This window comes from Phascolarctos cinereus, unplaced genomic scaffold, assembly GCF_003287225.1.
Source record: "Phascolarctos cinereus isolate Bilbo 61053 unplaced genomic scaffold, phaCin_HiC Scaffold_5;HRSCAF=322, whole genome shotgun sequence".
Lineage (NCBI taxonomy): Eukaryota > Metazoa > Chordata > Mammalia > Diprotodontia > Phascolarctidae > Phascolarctos > Phascolarctos cinereus.
The window spans coordinates 421,341,333-421,358,015 of NW_027555958.1; the positions used below are offsets into that span (position 1 = coordinate 421,341,333).

At 37.7% G+C, this 16,683-nt stretch overlaps 1 protein-coding gene and 1 long non-coding RNA gene across 3 annotated transcripts in view; one reads left to right on the plus strand and one right to left on the minus strand.

Moving 5' to 3' along the window:
- POU2F1 (POU class 2 homeobox 1) overlaps nt 1-16,683 on the minus strand; it is a 255,499-nt gene that overhangs the window by 221,311 nt on the left and 17,505 nt on the right. The gene's annotated exons all lie outside the window — the stretch shown is intronic.
- LOC144457437 (uncharacterized) lies at nt 247-15,270 on the plus strand. The gene is made up of 3 exons (XR_013486741.1): nt 247-464; nt 2,743-2,907; nt 15,040-15,270. It is a non-coding gene; the product is annotated as an uncharacterized LOC144457437 (long non-coding RNA).

The following is a 16,683-nucleotide window of genomic DNA, read 5'->3' on the forward strand; positions in this document are numbered from 1 at the left end:
GCTGACCATGGAGACGAAACACTAAATAACCAACAAACTATGTTACCTGGGAAAGCAATTTATCTCAAGGAACATTTTTTCTTGAAAAAGATGTGTAACTGTCCAAGGAATTGATCACTCCTTGGAGACTTACACAACAAACAGGTATCTGGGGCTCTGATCAAGCCCCAACTTTTGTTATAGATGTGTGCGTGCCTGGACATGAGTGCTCACCAAGGAGACGTACACAAAACAAAATATCAAGGTTGTCTTTCCCTGGTTTACATGGATATAAAAAAGGTCATTTGAAAGGGAGATTTTGGAGTACTTTGATGCAGAGACGGGGCGCCGACTCTCTGCTGGAGGCAGCCTGCATGCACGGTGTCCGTTGTGTCCCGGGGTAGGATGCTCCCTGTTGCCTCCCTGACCAGACCCACTGGGCCGTCTCCAGTCTCCCCCATTCTATGGGTATTTGAGCTCGCATGGTCAGTGAGTGTGTATCCTTTCTTTCCTTATTCCTATTTTCCTTTATGTTGATTATTACTCATTGCATTGAACATTATTCTTATCTTTATTGCATGTGTGGTTTTTAATCATTATTAATCATTGTAAAATAAATGTGATTACTTGTTAAGTTTATCCTGAGTATGTGTCATTATACCTTGAGATCCGAACCTAAACTGAATCTGTGCAGGAAATAATCCTTTCAATTACAGTTCAGATGTTGGTCCTGCTGCTCAATGACTGTGTGATCTTCAGTTAAGTCCCTTAGCCTCACTAGTTGGCTAGGATATACCTAAATAAGTCATAAATAGGTTTTGATCTGCTTTGGTACAGCAAAGAGTTCTCCACACTGAAGGAATCACATAAGTCCTCCGGTATTCCTTTATCAACTTGGAAGCAAGGCTCCATTCTCAGAAACAAGGAGCTGAAAAACCCCCTACAAGTCACCTCGTCCAATTCAGGCAAGTGAAGGAAATTGCACAAGGTCACACAGGGAGCAACCAGCAGGGTCAGACCCAGGGCTGGAACCCACGTGCTCTGCCTTTCAAATCCATGTTCTTTCCACTATACCACACAGCTTTTATTTTGGAAACACATTAGTGTTTCCCATAGTGTTTGGCACACAGCAGAAATTACTACATGAGTCAACAGGTCACAAGGACTTCCAGCTCTCGTTGTAGGTTTGTCACCAACAGCTTAGTACTCATCATCCTATAAACAACATCTAGATTATTATTCTCCTATTTTCAGTATCTTACCACTGGCCCACAATGAAGATCAGCTGCCTATTTTCTGTCCCTTCACAATATTTATCCCGACAGCTTGGCATTTCATTACTGCTAAGAGCTTAATCTCCTGAAAATTTGTAGATTATTATGAACACCTCTTGTTCAGCTCATTAAAAGCCCTCCAGATGGTTGGGTCATCAGCTCTACTGACTTGCAGAAAACTGAGCCCTCTCCCTGGAAATCACCTGGTGTCACTCAGTTCCAGCCCTCCACACTACTTCCAAGATACAGTCAGCCATGCCACTGCACCTGGACCTTATCTTACTTCTCAACTCCCCTCATCTACTTCCACTAGAATGTAAGCTCCTTGAGGGCTGGGACTGTCTTGCTTACTTTTCTTTGTACCTCTCAGGGTTTTTAGCACATTATAAGCACTTAACTAAAGGTCTATGTTCAGTAAAACCAGTAAAGTAAAACTTTCCCCTGGAATGGCCCATCCTTTTTACTTCATCTCAACAGCAGTATCAATTTATCCTTATACTTTTGTTTTCTACAACAGAATTTATATTTCTAATAGCTTTGTTGTGGTGTCTTGCTGAAAAGTCCATGTTATGAGAACATCTAATAAAAGAAAGTTCCCTTTCCAGTAGAGAATAAGCTCTTTGTGAGTAGGTATTATGTTATTCATTTTATTTGCATAAATGATGCATTCCCAATGCTAAGCACGGTATCTGACATATAGCAGATACTCACTATTTGTCGACTGATCAAATGACAGCTTTTTAAAAAAAATATTCTTGCTACTAACTGCCCTTAAATGAGAGTCCAAGAACGTCCTCTTTATATCTAATTATATTATGTAAGAAAACTTCTGTAATGGAAAGAGATTTTGTTTGATTGAAGAAACATGTAGTTTTGTTCCAGCTAATTAAAATTTGACTGCATTTGCAAAGCATTTTAAAATACGACTAGGTGTGTTCGGAATGCCTGGGAGTAAAAATGAGACTAAAGCCATAGGTTAAACTATTGGTATGGACTTTTTAGAATCACAAAGGGAAACCTTTGTGGCTCTCGCTTTCACCATTTATCTCTTATCCACAGAAAGAATGTTAAATTTGGAATCAGACATATTGTGGGTTGGAATCCTGGCTTTGTTACATGTTACTGGCAAAGTCTTAGGCAAATTACTTATGGAACCTCTAGGATTCCATTTCCTCCTCTATAAAACAGCTGAGCTGAACAAACTGACCTCTAAGGTTCCTTCAAGCTTCATCTATGATCATCAGGAGGCAGCAGCTTCCCCCTCCATGGGAAGGTCTTCAAGCAAATGCTTCCGTATGTCTAAATGTCCAGGTGTGGCGTCAAAGAGGATCTTTTTTAAGGGACAGTTTGAATTAAATGGCCTCTGAGGTCCCTTCTAACTCTCAGATTCTGTGTTGTTCAGTTGTTCCAATTGTGTCTGACTCTTCATGACTGCATCTGGGGTTTTCTTGGCAAAGATACTACAGTGATTTGCCGCTTCCTTCTCCAGCTCATTTTACAGATTAAGAACTGAGGCCAACAGGGTGTGACTTGCCCAGGGTCACACAGCTGCTAAGGGTCTGGAGCCAGATTTGAAGAGTCTTCCTGATGCAGGCCTGGCATTCTATCCACTGTACCTAGATACCTCAAAATTATGTGGTACATTCTACTTAAGGTAGGAAAGAACTTCAGAAAGATTTTCAAAGAGGATCTCAATCCAAAAGGAGTTTCTGTAGGACTAGGAATTAGGATACGTGGGTTCTTGTCTTAGATTTGCCACTATGTGCCTCTGAAAAACTGACCAACGAGTATTTGTGTTTCTGGTCCACACCAGGTACTGTATTAGGTGCTAGGGATACAAAGAAAAAAATGAAATCGTTCCTGCCCTCAAGGAGGTCATACTTGACCAGACCAAATGTATGTAGGTAAATACAACATTCTTAGAAGGCAATCTGCAGGGGAAAGGCATCAGCAGCTACAATTAGGGAAGGAGGGAAGATCAGAAAAGGCCTCACATAGTAGACACTGAGAAGGTGGGTTTAAGGCCACATAACAAATTTGAAAGCAGGAAAGACTCTCAGTGGCCAATAAATCCAATCTACATAAAAAAAGAATCCAGACAGTAAGATACCAAACTAACATCCATTCAGCCTCTGCCTGAATACTCCCAAGAAAAGAAACTCACCATCTCCCAAGGCAGTCTGTTCCACTTTTGGACAGCTCTTTAGGAGTCCTCCCTATACCACCAAGCCTAAATTCACCTTTGTAACCTCCAACCATTTCTCCTGGCTTTGCCTGCTTGGGCAGAGCTCCACATGACAGGCCTTCAAATGCATGGAGACAGATGTCATGTCCCCTCTGAGTCTTTTTTCTCCAGGGTAAACAGGCCCAGTTCTTAAATGCTCATAAGACATGGACACCTTTCACCATTCTGACTGCTACCCTCTAGATGTTCTAGCTTGACAATGTCCTTCTTCTTAAACTCCGGTGCTCAGAAGAGAGCACAATGCTCCAGATCCTTGCTGATGAGGAAAGAGTGCAGTAGGACTGTTACCTTCCCTGTTTCTGGGTCTCCTGAGTTGTTAGCACTCTCTCCTTCCTAAAATTCGCTCATGCTGACTTAGGCTTCTGGAGGTCAGGGACTCTTTTTAGTTTTTTTTTTAATCCTCATCACTTTAAATAAATTATTCCCAAATTGAATTCAAAGACTGAAATGGTAGGTAGGTTAAAGCCAGATTGCTGAGGGCTTTAAAATAAGTTTTAAATGTCTACTCTAAGTCTTCTCTTTTTCAAATTGGTTCCTTAACAGTAAAATGGGGATAATCATAGCACCTACTTCTCAGGGCTGTTGTGAGGGATGACATAATATTTGTAAAGCACTTAGCAGACTACCTGGCACATAGCAGGAACTTTAAAAATGCCAGCTATTATTTTTATTAAACACTGTAACAATAGCTCAGATTTTACAAAATGCTTTTCCTCAAAACGACAAGTCAGCTATATCCCCAATTCCTATAATGTATCCTCATGTGGCATGGTTTCAAATTCTTGTCCTTTTGTGGATGCCCTCTATCTCACTAGTATTATTCAAAAATGGGGCACCAAATATGGACTGTCATATAATAGTATTAAAATCTCGGATTCCAGATGTTACTTCTAATGTAACCCAAAAACACATTAGGTTTTTTGAAGCTATGCGGTTAAGCATTCATGTTGAATTTGCAAGATACAGAGATTTCCCAATGCTGAATTTACTGGAGGTATAGTAGAAAAGTCAAAGAAATCCAAAACGAATGCGCTGCTGGGAGAGGTCAAAGCCAAGATGAGTATAGCCAAGAAACCAAAATAGTTTGAAGTTGGTTCAGCCTGGAGAAAAATGAGGAGATGATTACTAATAAATAAGATCACTAATAAGAAAATATAATTTTAAAAACTTGAGGTTTTACCTCTCAACAATCTGGCAAAGTTGACAAAAGATAGGACTAGTTAACAGTAGAGGTGCTGCAAAAAGACTGGCACAACACTACATGCTTGGCATGGCTTTGAGTTGGTCTGATCACTCTGGAAAGTAATTGAATCTGTCTAGAATATCTATACCCTTTGTCCCAGTGCCAGGCATACAGCCCAAGGTGAACAAAGACAGAAAGAAAAGTCCTAAATAAAACAAAATGTCCACAGTGGCACTTTCTGTTGGTAGCAAAGGACTAGAAACAGTAGATGTCCATTAAATGAGGAAAGGCTAAATAAACTGTGGAACGTGAATCTAATGGAATACGTATGGGAACTGTAAGAAACAATGATTATGAAGAATTCAGAGGGGAGGACAAGTAAACTGATTTAGAGTGAAGTAAACAGACCCAGGAAAACAATATATAAAGACAACAATGTAAACAAAAGGAACATACACAGCACACACAATCACAAAACCCTAAATACTATATGATTTAAGGAATCAAGCATGTCACTGAAGAAGCAATGTGAAAATGCTACTCTCATTTCATTTCACTCTTTGAAAAGGAGTGTTGAAAGCTGAAGATGCTGTCCCACTCAGTTGATGTCTTGGTTTTGCTGAACTGTTTTCCCCCCTTCTCTTTTCCTTATCAGTTTTAGTTATGAAAGATAGCTTGCTCCGTGGAGAGTAAGGGGGAAATTACTCAGAAATTATAGTACTGTAAAAACAAAAGAAACCACAAAACTTCTAAATTTTAGAAAATGGATCCTTTAAAGACCTGCCACATTATTCATGTTCAGTTTAAGAAGTACATACCATGCCTGTGTCATCTGTGCCCGGAGCTTAAGGTAGAATCTTAGACTTTAACACAGGAGGTGAAGGATCATCAGATCCCATCATATGCAGATCTACAAAAGCATCTTTCTCACTTTTTATAACATTATCATTAAAGATTTTCCTCTTCTAAAAAGGTTGATGTTACCGAAGCTTGAGAGGGCAGGAGACATACTTAGCAAATCATAAAAACATTAATATTTAAATTGATTAAGCTCTTTTCCCTACAGATGTTCTTTTGGTGTTAATAGTTTGACGAACAAGTAGTAGTACATACACACACACACACACACACACACACACACACACACACTCTCTCTCTCTCTCTCTCTCTCTCTCTCTCTCTCTCTCTCTCTCTCTCTCTCTCTCTCATCAGCACAAGTGACCTTAAAATGGTCAAAGGGAAATTCTCCTACCTTTTATCTACAAGAGCTAACAATAACAGATGAAGTTAAATCAAATTCTAAAATATGCTATTTTTTAAATTGTTCTAAAGTTCAGGGAAAAAAAATGAGCAAGATAAAGAATGAAAAGGATTAATAGTAGACTAATACCTTAAACTCCTTGAAGGAAAAGATTATTTACTATTCTTTTTCTTTTTATCCCCATTGTTGAACAGAACTGTGATATAATAGAGGCAATAAAACATCATAGAACATAGAGGCCCAAAACTTTCTTTCTGGTAAATGCTTTGGATGAGAGGGCAGAAACCTAATATTACAAAATGTTACTAACCATCAACAGGCACTGCAGTGTTTTCTTTAAATACAACTTTTTCAAATATATGAAATCCCTTCAAAATCCAATTCAAAAATTTCATAGGCTTTTCCCCCCAGAAAAATCTATTATATGCTCTTTAGCCATTTATTTTAAAATATGCATTACGATAAACTCTATACTGCCATAAAACAAGTCAATTTTTTTAAAACCCTGAGGTCCAATTAAGTCATGGAAATGTGTGTGCGTAAATGTTCATGTAAATCAAGCCCAACCCTACAGCTTTTGGCAACATGCCACACAATCTTCTGCCCAGAAATGTTGGTGGCAACATCCTAGAGGGACAGTTGTTTTCATTCCTATTATCATTAGATACCAAACTGGAAGTTATGAACTAGTCATCCATGTCATCTGCCCATAACATATACAAGAAACTATTTAATTCTGCCTTGCTTTTAGAAAATAAAATTAACTGTTTAAAAAAACCTTTCTAGACCTGAGATACTTAGGTTAATTTAATTAGCAATTTGTTGCTAAGACTTTTTTTTAATATGTGTGTGTAAGATCTATATCTGCAAACTATTTGGAGGACTGAAGGTTTAATCCTTGCTAAATCTTCATACTTTATAATTGCCCATTTAAAATAAAAACTGTCCTGATACAGTAAAATGTTTAATTATGCAATACTATAACAGTTCTCAGGTAAGATATTGTGGGGCTGACATTTTCCAAACACCATGGGAACGTTTTCCCATACATTGTGGAAAAATCAAGTTTATCTCTGAATGCTGGCACCGTAAGTGTCCTGCCTCAAAAGCACTCTTTATACAGACTCTTGCATCACAGAAAACATAGTGCTGTGGCAGAATGGAGGAAAACCTTAGATTTGGGTCTCTGAACCTACTATTTTTTTAAAAAAAATTAGTATTTTATTTTTCCCCAATTACATATAAAACAATTTTTAACATTTCATTTCTAAAACTTCTGAGTTCCAAATTCCCACCCCCTCCATGAACCAACTCTTTAAGGAAGGATGCTCATGAGGTAGGATCCAGAAAAATTCAGGAAGTATGTGATTACCTTCACTTGCAAAGACTTAATACACAAAGACTCATTTGTCAATACTAACTAGAATTCTTTACACAATGTTCCAAGGGCATACAGAATGATTTTCTTTTAGAAAATTTCCTAAAAGTAGCTATGAGCATTCACGTACAAGGTACAAAAATAAAGCTTAAAAAAATACATATAAGAAAAGCAAAGAATTAGATTCAAATTATCAAGTAGGGTAGAAAAATCAGAAAAGAAGCAGCAGTGAAATTTCTAATGGCAGAGGTAATCATACTCAATTTCATACATCGTTAAATAACAAAGAATCATTTTGTTATTTCATAGTATTGTCTATAATTAGGCCTTCAATATCACAAAGAGTAAACACAAAAATTTTTAATGGTGCTTTTAACTATTTTGCTAAACCAAATATACTGTAACACTAATTTTTTGGAATCCTAAAGGCCAACAAGCCAAGGTTCGCATATTAGGAGATGGTCCAAGAGCTGTCTATGTTCAGTGGAAAATGTCCTCATGTCCCTCCTCCTAGTCTTCTAGGGCTCAAACAGAAATCTTTAAATATAAGATGTATTATAAACTATATTCACATTTGAAATAAAACTCCCACAGAAATTTACTACCAACACAGGAATAGTAACACTTTCAAGTGAATTTGAAAACTTTTATTGGAAAAAAAAATCTATACATTGGGCAAAAATTAAATCACTGAACCTGATAAAGAGGAGTAATAGATGATTCTAAGTCTTCCTAGGATCATAGACTCTGAACACAAAGGGACCTCAGAGACCAGATTCTAGTCCAACCTCCAATTTTCACAAATGAAGAAACAAAAGCCCATCAAAGCAAAGTGACTTGCCACTCAAGTTGTCAGTTTCAGCAGAAGGTGAACCAGGATGCTCTGACTCCAGAGTAAGCTCTCTTCCCCTCATACTATGCTGCTTCCCTAAAAAAAAGTCTCAAATGTAAACTAGTTGTTATAGAATCTTATCACATAAGATTCTCTAATGAAGCCAACAGGGCAAACATATCCTTACAAAGATTGTCTGGAACTAAAGGTAGTTATTACTTGAACACTAGAGGCAGTATTCAAGTTTCTCAAGAGACTGATTCGACAAGTCAACAGGAACACTCTTACTGAGGCTCAAAAAATAAATTATTTCAAAGCAAAAACAAAACAAAACAAAAAACAAAAAACCCAAAAAACCTCCCCTAAACAGGAAGAGATCATGACAATAAGTGAACAAAAATGAAGGAACTCACAACAAAGACAGTTTTAAAACCCGTTACACAAGTACTAGAGATAATGCATTTCTCTTGCATAAGAAAAGTGAGGTGTGTAAAAATATAGTCATCTTTCCACATTCCACATTTGCAGTTTTGGTTGAAGGTTGGCTATGGATAATTAAATGGGAATTTTTGAAGATGTGCAACATACTACAGAAAAACTGCAGATGCTATGCAAAAGTAACTAAAAAAAATTTAGTAAGTCAAACACATATATACTGCATAGTAACCTATTTTACCATTTACTACCACAAGTATATATATATATACATATATAAAATATATTATAACAGTTAAATTTTGCTAAAACTTTGGGTGTGCTCCAGAACAATGGGATATGAACTCTTTGCAAATGCCTCCTCTTTGGCTCTCTGCCATCCCGACCTAGTGAATGATTTTCTCCCTCAGCGATCTTTCTATCTTGCACTTTTCTAGAAGGAAATCTTAAAAGCAGTTGCTGCAGCTCCACCAGCAACTGCTTAGACTCTGCATAATGTGCAGGATACCAATCTCTCTTGAGTAGAAACTACAACTTTTTTATGGGTGGAGTAGGTTGTTTTACTTATTTTGTGTTTAAAAAAATATGAACAGAATTATTAAAAATAAAAAGTTTGGGGTGGGGCTTTGAGTTATTTGTGGTTTTCACATTCACACTGTGCTTCTTCCCTTGCTTTGGTGTCTTATGAAGGAGTAATAGGGACAATGTCTATTTCCTAAGTTTACTGGAAGCCATTTTTGAGTCAATTTGATATACTGGAGCTTAAAAAAAAAAGTTTCCAGGTTACATTGAGTTTATAATAACCCAAAGGTTTACTGAAAATCTATTGGCTGAAATACACTTGTTGATACTACTACATACTTTATTTTTGGCAAAGCACCAAAAGAAATAATATTCTATATAGGGATATTAACACAGTACCAACTTCTCTCAAGATACAAGGATATAGATATAGATACATATTTCCTGACAATATCAAGGGGACAGTTCCCCAAAATAAAACTATTACTACGCTAGTTTTCTTGATAACTAATCACTGTAACATTTTTGTTCCAATCTTAAATGACTTTAATTTTATATTCTGAGTTGGAGTCTACAGCATTTGGACTACTTCTGCCTACTCTACCACTATACTGGCTGCCCCCCCACCTCCAATCACCTCGTCCACTCCCACTTTCTAGCCCCCTTTATGTTTTTGTTTTGTCTTCCTCTGTCACGATGTCAGGTAAAGTGCTATGTGCTGGGGATACAAAACAAGAAGGTCCCTACTCTCAAGGAGATTAATAAATGCTTCATCTCTATCTAGCCACCTATCTATCAAAGTAAAGAAGGAACAAACTAGAAGCAACATTGTCAGGACGTGTTTCCCCAAAACCAAGGGAATAGCCCTGTGGCCAGCAGTCTCATTTTCCCACTGCCTGGTTAGTGATATACACCCAAAATTCCAAACAGAGCATAAAGTATCTTGTACCAAAAGTACATATAGGGAGGGGAAAGGTAATACGCATTTATATTGAGCCAACTATGTGTCAGATACCGTACTCAGTGTTTTTGGTGCTATTATTATTCCCATTTAACAGCTGGGGAAATTGACACAAAGGGTAAGTGACTTGCCCAGAGTCACACAGCTAGTAAATGTCTGAGGCTGAATTTGAACTTAGCCTCCCTAATTAGGTGCAGTGCTTGATAGACTGCACCGCCAGTTGCCTCTATCCGCAGTATCTGAATTTGAATCCAGGTTCTGATGTTGACTATGGGCAAATTAAGGAACTCTCTTAGCCTCAGCATCATCGGTGAAATAGGAATGATGACACCGGTTATAGATCAAATGAGATGAAATGTATCAAGTATTTTGTAAACCTTAAAGCACCATATAAATGTCAATTATCGGGGGCAGCTAGGTGGCACAGTGGATACAGCACCAGCCCTGGATTCAGGAGGACCAGAGTTCAAATCCAGCCTCAGACATATAACACTTACTAGCTGTGTGACCCTGGGCAAGTCACTTAACCCCCACTGTCCAACCAAAACAAACAAAAACAAAATAAACGTCAGTTATCATCACATCACTGTTACAAGTATTATCACATCCAACTGTTTGATGGTCATCTCCACAGGAATGTTCCATCTGGAACTAACATTCAACATTCTGACAACAGAATTCATTTTCTCTCCTCCTAATCTCCCTACTGCTACTGAGGGCACCACCGTTCTTCCAGTCAGCCAAGTTACCTAGCAATCCTCCTCAAATTTTTATCCTCACTCCCCTGACCCACTACCTGCAGTACATTGCCAAGTCTTGTTTATTCTAGCTCCCCTCGCTCTCACACTGCTTTCATTCTAATTCAAATCCTCATCACACTCAGCTGCTCTTTTCTAAGAGCAACCTAAATGGGGTGCTTGCCACCTCCAGTCCTGCCCTTCTCCCATCTATTCTCCATGCAGCTTCTCTGGTCATGTTCCCCCAGCACCAACCTTCTGGCTGGCCTCTCTACCCCAAAGTCTTTCTCCCCACTCAGTTACTAAAGTGATCTTCCAAAAGCATACATCTGATCATGTCATCCCTACCTCTTGACTCAAAAAATTCTATTGGCTTCATTACCTTCAGGATAAATATAAAATCTTTTGATTTTAAAGTCCTTTCTTACCTGTCCCCTTCCTACATTGCAGTCTTTGTATACTTTTCTCCCCTCCACATACTTTATGAACTCAGAGACACCGGCCTTCTTGCTTTTCCTGGCACAAGACACTCCATCTCCCAAATTTCTGCATCTTCACTGGCTGCTACTGGCTGCTTCCTACGCCCGGTATTCTCTCCCTCTTCACTTCTTGCCTCCCTGACTTCTTTCAAGCCTCAGCCAAGATCCCACCTTCTACAAAAAGCCTTTCCCAAACTCCCCGGGTGTTAGTGCCCTTCCCCTGATATGAGCTCCAATTTGTCCTGTATCTCTTGTATGATGTACGTAATTGTTTGCATGTCGTCTCCTCTGTTAGAATGTGAGCTACCTGCAGGACTGTTTTTACTTTTGGTACTGTGTCCAGAACACAGTAATAGGTTAATAAATGGTTACTGACTTGATGACTTGACTTCATGGCACTGATCTTTTTCTGAGTGGAAGACCAGACCAAAATCCTTAGAAGTTAACTCTGCTGCAATTAGTCTGGTATCAGAAGGCAACAGGAGCATCTGGAGAATAGCCCCTGTCTATAGATAATCCCTCCTTGACTTGAAATTTGTAGTGGCACTCCTCCTTCCCACATACACATAGAGCCCCATATGATGTCTCAATGGGTGTGTAACATCAGAGGGGAATGACACATGGGTATTTGTCACATTTTTTTGTGGAACCTTGAATGATCCTGATGTGTCACTTGACCGGCAAAATTCAATTGATGAAATTTCTTCCTAAATCCTACCCAGCATTGAGGGTTGGAAATAAAATAATCAACATTTGATAGGGATAGAAACTTACCTAGTTGTTGTTTGGTAATTTCAGTCACGTTCAATTCTTTGTGATCCCATTTTGGGGTTTTCTTGGCAAAGATACTGGAGTAGTTTGCCATTTCCTTCTCCAGCTCATTTTACAGATGAGGAAACTGAGGCAAACAGGTTTAAGTGATTTTCCCAGGGTCACACAACTAGTAAGTGTCTGAGGCCAGATTTGAACTCAGAAAGGTAAGTCTTTCTGATTTCAATCCCAGGGCTCTACCCACTGTACCACCCAGCTGTCCCTATTGTACATAGTATGGTTGCTAATTGTGAAATCTCAAATATACCCCGAAAGGAAAGGAAAAATTTTTTAGAAAGAAATATTTATTGGATTACAAATAATTGGGGAAGAGTAAAACTAATATTTTAAAATAACTAAAATTAGGATTAATGAGTGAAGATCAGCTTTGGTTTCCCACATCACTCTACCTATAAAATCTGATCTAAGACAAATACTGAGTGTTTGACAGCCTTACTCAAAGTATTTTAGATAAATTCTTGTTCAGTAAAGTATGTCTTTTATGAAATAAATAGGTAACCAACTGGGTAACATGTTATTCTAGCCAGACGTGATATGTCAGCATTAAAAAAAAATCTCTTAACAGCAATATGAATCACAAAAGAAGTTATTACAGACTAAGATAGAGACTAACTGCTCATTTGTCCCACTAAGATTTTCCTAGGATTTTGCTCTAGGTAATAAGAAACATATACTTGATAAGAATTTGGTTGGCTTTTTATTACTTATCCATGTATTTGTAATTTACAAGTACACAGAAATTCCAAAATCCAAGAAATGACAAGAAAATAAGAATGAATAAAATGCAAGACAAAACCTTTTTTTTTCAGGGTCTGTGACCTCGCTTGTTGAGGGAGCCCCTTCTAAGAAAGCACGTCTATCACTTTTATGCAATTCATAATCTTTGAGATTTACTCACGGCTCTGGAGGTTAAGTCACCTTCCTTCCCTAGTATGTCTCTGTCAGAGAAGGGACCTCAATCTCCTCCTTTCAGATTTAGGAGGCAGGCTCTCTGCCCACCATTCATGTTTATCTGTACCCTCTCTTAAAAAAAAAAAGTAGTCTATTCTTAGACATTATTACAAAGTTATATGTCAAGATCGCTTAAGTTCTTGCTGAACTTATTCCACTGGCATATTCTGGGAGGAAACAGTGGTACCAAAATTAAGTGAAATTTAAATAACTTAAAACAGAAAATTATGAATTATAAAACAAATGATTGTGAATCAACAACTCAATGGACAGTGGGAATTTTTAATTTCCTCTTCATGTTGAACTCCCTAGATAACAGATGATCTAGAATCAGAGGTGGGGACCTGCCTCCTTCAAGGTCACTTGTGGCCCTCTAGGTCCTCAAGTATGGCCCTTTGACTGAATCCAAACTTTGAAGAACAAATTCACTTAATAAAAGAACTAGTTCTGTAAAACTTAAACTCAGTCAAAGGTCACACTCAAGGACCTAGAAGGCCACAGGTTTTCCACCCCTGAGCTAGATACTTAAACAAATCAGTTAAGACAGATATTCCTTAGTAAAATGGTCAACTAGTGAAATTATTATCTATGTTGACATTCAAGATCATGATCAGATAAGCAAAACCTTAGACTTCTTGTCAGAACACCTTAACTTGAAACCCAGCTTTCATAAGGCATTAAGGTGATCCTGGTCAAACCACTTAACCTTATTCCATCTGGTCTCATCCGACAGTAGTAGTCAAAGAAAGCTCCGAAATCTCCAAAATAAAAACCATAAGCTTATCACCAGGCTTATCATAGAGTGATAGATTTTTCGATCACAAGTCTCAAAACTATTGATCCACATCGTGAAGGGAGTAGCCACAAAGTAACATATTCTTCAAGTACTGAAAACACAAAATTACATTATTAAAATCAGTGTTCACATCATAAAATTAAATAGTTATGATCACTTATTTGTGAAAGGGAATATAGCCTACTGGATAAAAAGTCAGCTTTGAACTGAGGAAGTCGTAAGACCAGGGTTTTAAGTCCAGTATTTGACAATTCCATCTAAATCACCATGGGCGATTCACTTAACTTCTCAGCATCCTAAGCAAACCCTAAGACTGCCATTTTCCAACTAATATATGATCAAAGAATATGAATAGACATTTTTCAGAGGAAGAAATCCAAGCTACCAATAGCCATATGAAAAAATACTCTAAATCACTAATAATTAAGAGAAATGCAAATTGAAACAACCACCTCATATCCATCAGATTGCCTAAGATGACAAGGAAAATGACAGAAAAGGAAAAGGAAAGGTTTGGGAAAACAGGTACATTAATGTATTTCTGGTAGCACTGTAAACTGGTCCAACAATTCTGGAAAACAATTTGGAATTCTACCAAAAAAGCAACTAAATTTTGTATAGCCTTTGACCCAGCAAAAATGCTTCCAGGTTTATACCCCAAAAAGAGATCAAAGCGGAAAAAGACTAACAAGTACAAATATATTTATAGCAGCTCTTTTTGTGATGGCAAAGAATTAAAAAATGAGAGGGATGCCCATCAATTGAGGAATGGCTAAACAAGTTATGATATAGGAATTCAATGGAATACTATTGTGCTGTAAGAAATAATGAAGAGAATGGTTCCCAAAAAACCTAGTTAGACTTGTATGAATGGATGCTAAGTAAAAAGAATCAGGAGAACAATTTATACAACAACAGCAATATTGTAAAGATAATCAACTTTGAAAGACTTAGTAACTCTGGTCAACACAATCAATAACCATGACTGCAGAAGACTCAGAAACATGCTATCCACCTACAGATAGAAAGCTGACAGAACTGAAATACAATTTGAAGCACATTTTTGAGACTTACTTTCATTCATTCTTCCTGGGGAGAAATGGCTAATGTGGGAACTTGTTTTGTATGACTATACATATTTATAATGGGTTTTGTTTTTCTTGCTTTCTCAATAGGTGGAGAGATAGAAGAAGGGCAGAAGAGAATTTGGAACTGAAAATAAAATAAAATTGAATAATTAAAAAAAAGACTGACTTACAGACTAGTTGCCAACCTGCATAATATTGGAAGCTGTTTCCACAACAGGTGTTTCCTGTTCATCATGAATGAGCTCACAGATTTGCCCACCCCAAAAAAGACTATTTAAACACAGTTTATGCAATAATATATTGGTGATATTTTGCCTCATTTGGTTTGAGCCCAGCTCCCCTTTACGTGTTGCCTTCCTCCATTAGAAGGTAAGCTTCTTGGGGGCAGGGACCGTCATGTGTCTTTATTTGTATTCCCAGTGCTTAGCACAATGCCTGACACGTAGTGCTTAATAAATTCTTTATTTAGCTATAATAACATCCTCCTCAAAACCCAATCTCTTGGGGATGGGGAAACAGGGAGAAGAATGGCAAGGTAAGAGAGTTTCATCCAAGGTGGTTAAGTCACAAGGATTTTATGCGTTCTGAGGCTGTTACAGTAGTTGTAAAGGCTTAGTTGGAACTCTAAAACAGTAGCTAATTTGGCTGCAGTGATACAATTAAGTAGGTTAGCATAATGAAACTGCTCTTGTAAATTAAAAAGAAAAAAAGATGGTATGGCACAAAGTCGTAAGATGGCCCTCTTGAAACCATCATGATGGTCAAGCTTGACACTGAAGACAGCAGATGAAATCATGCTCCTTCCTTTCAAGGTGTCACAAGAAGGTACGATATATCAGAACAAATCAGAAATACTAATACCCCACCTGCTGGAATTGCTTTGGTGCAAACAGCACTGACCACTAAAGCAGACAAACTAAAAGTGTGAAACGATCAAATATATGAACGCTTTTATTATGTGGTAACACCACATCATAAGAAAACTGGAAACTAACCCTAGCTGTTATAACAAAAGGCTCCATTCTGGGTTTTTTGGGGGGTTTTCTGTCAGCAAAATACTCAGTTCCATATTGCCCTACGTTGATCTGCAATACACTGTATAATGAAGATATAACTTCATTCCCAAATCCAGATTAGATTATGAGAACAGAAATCCAGGTGTTATTTAAAACAGAAGAAAAAAGATAAACAATCTGAAAGTGCTAAAAATGTACACTTAACACAAACTACAGAAGTGTTGCCTAATAATTTAACAGATGGTAAAAATAATGCTGATGTTTTAAATAATTTTGAAGACAAAATGGACTTAAAGTGGAATTTCAAAAAAGCACTTTCTGAGTCACTGTATTCCAACAGACAGAGCAAATACATCAAAATGGAGTAACTCAACAAAGTTAAGTGCTACAACTCTGATAAACCATTCTTCCAAAACAACTGATACTGTGTAAAAAAAAGGTTCATAAATTGCCAACAATGGTATGTGCTGTCATAGTGAGGAAGAGGTGTCACATCATGAGAGTAAGGTGGAGCTTTCTAGTAAGAGTCCTAAGGACAGAAGTCAAATCCCATCATGGAAGAATTCTTTGAAGATCAGCGGAACTACAATGGGAGAGTTCACCAATATCCAATCAATGCACACAGTAGAAAACACATTGCCCAATTAAAGAGTACCAGAAAGAAACCTTTGGAAGGGAATCCAGAAAGCCAAAGTATATCAGAAATATCTGTAAT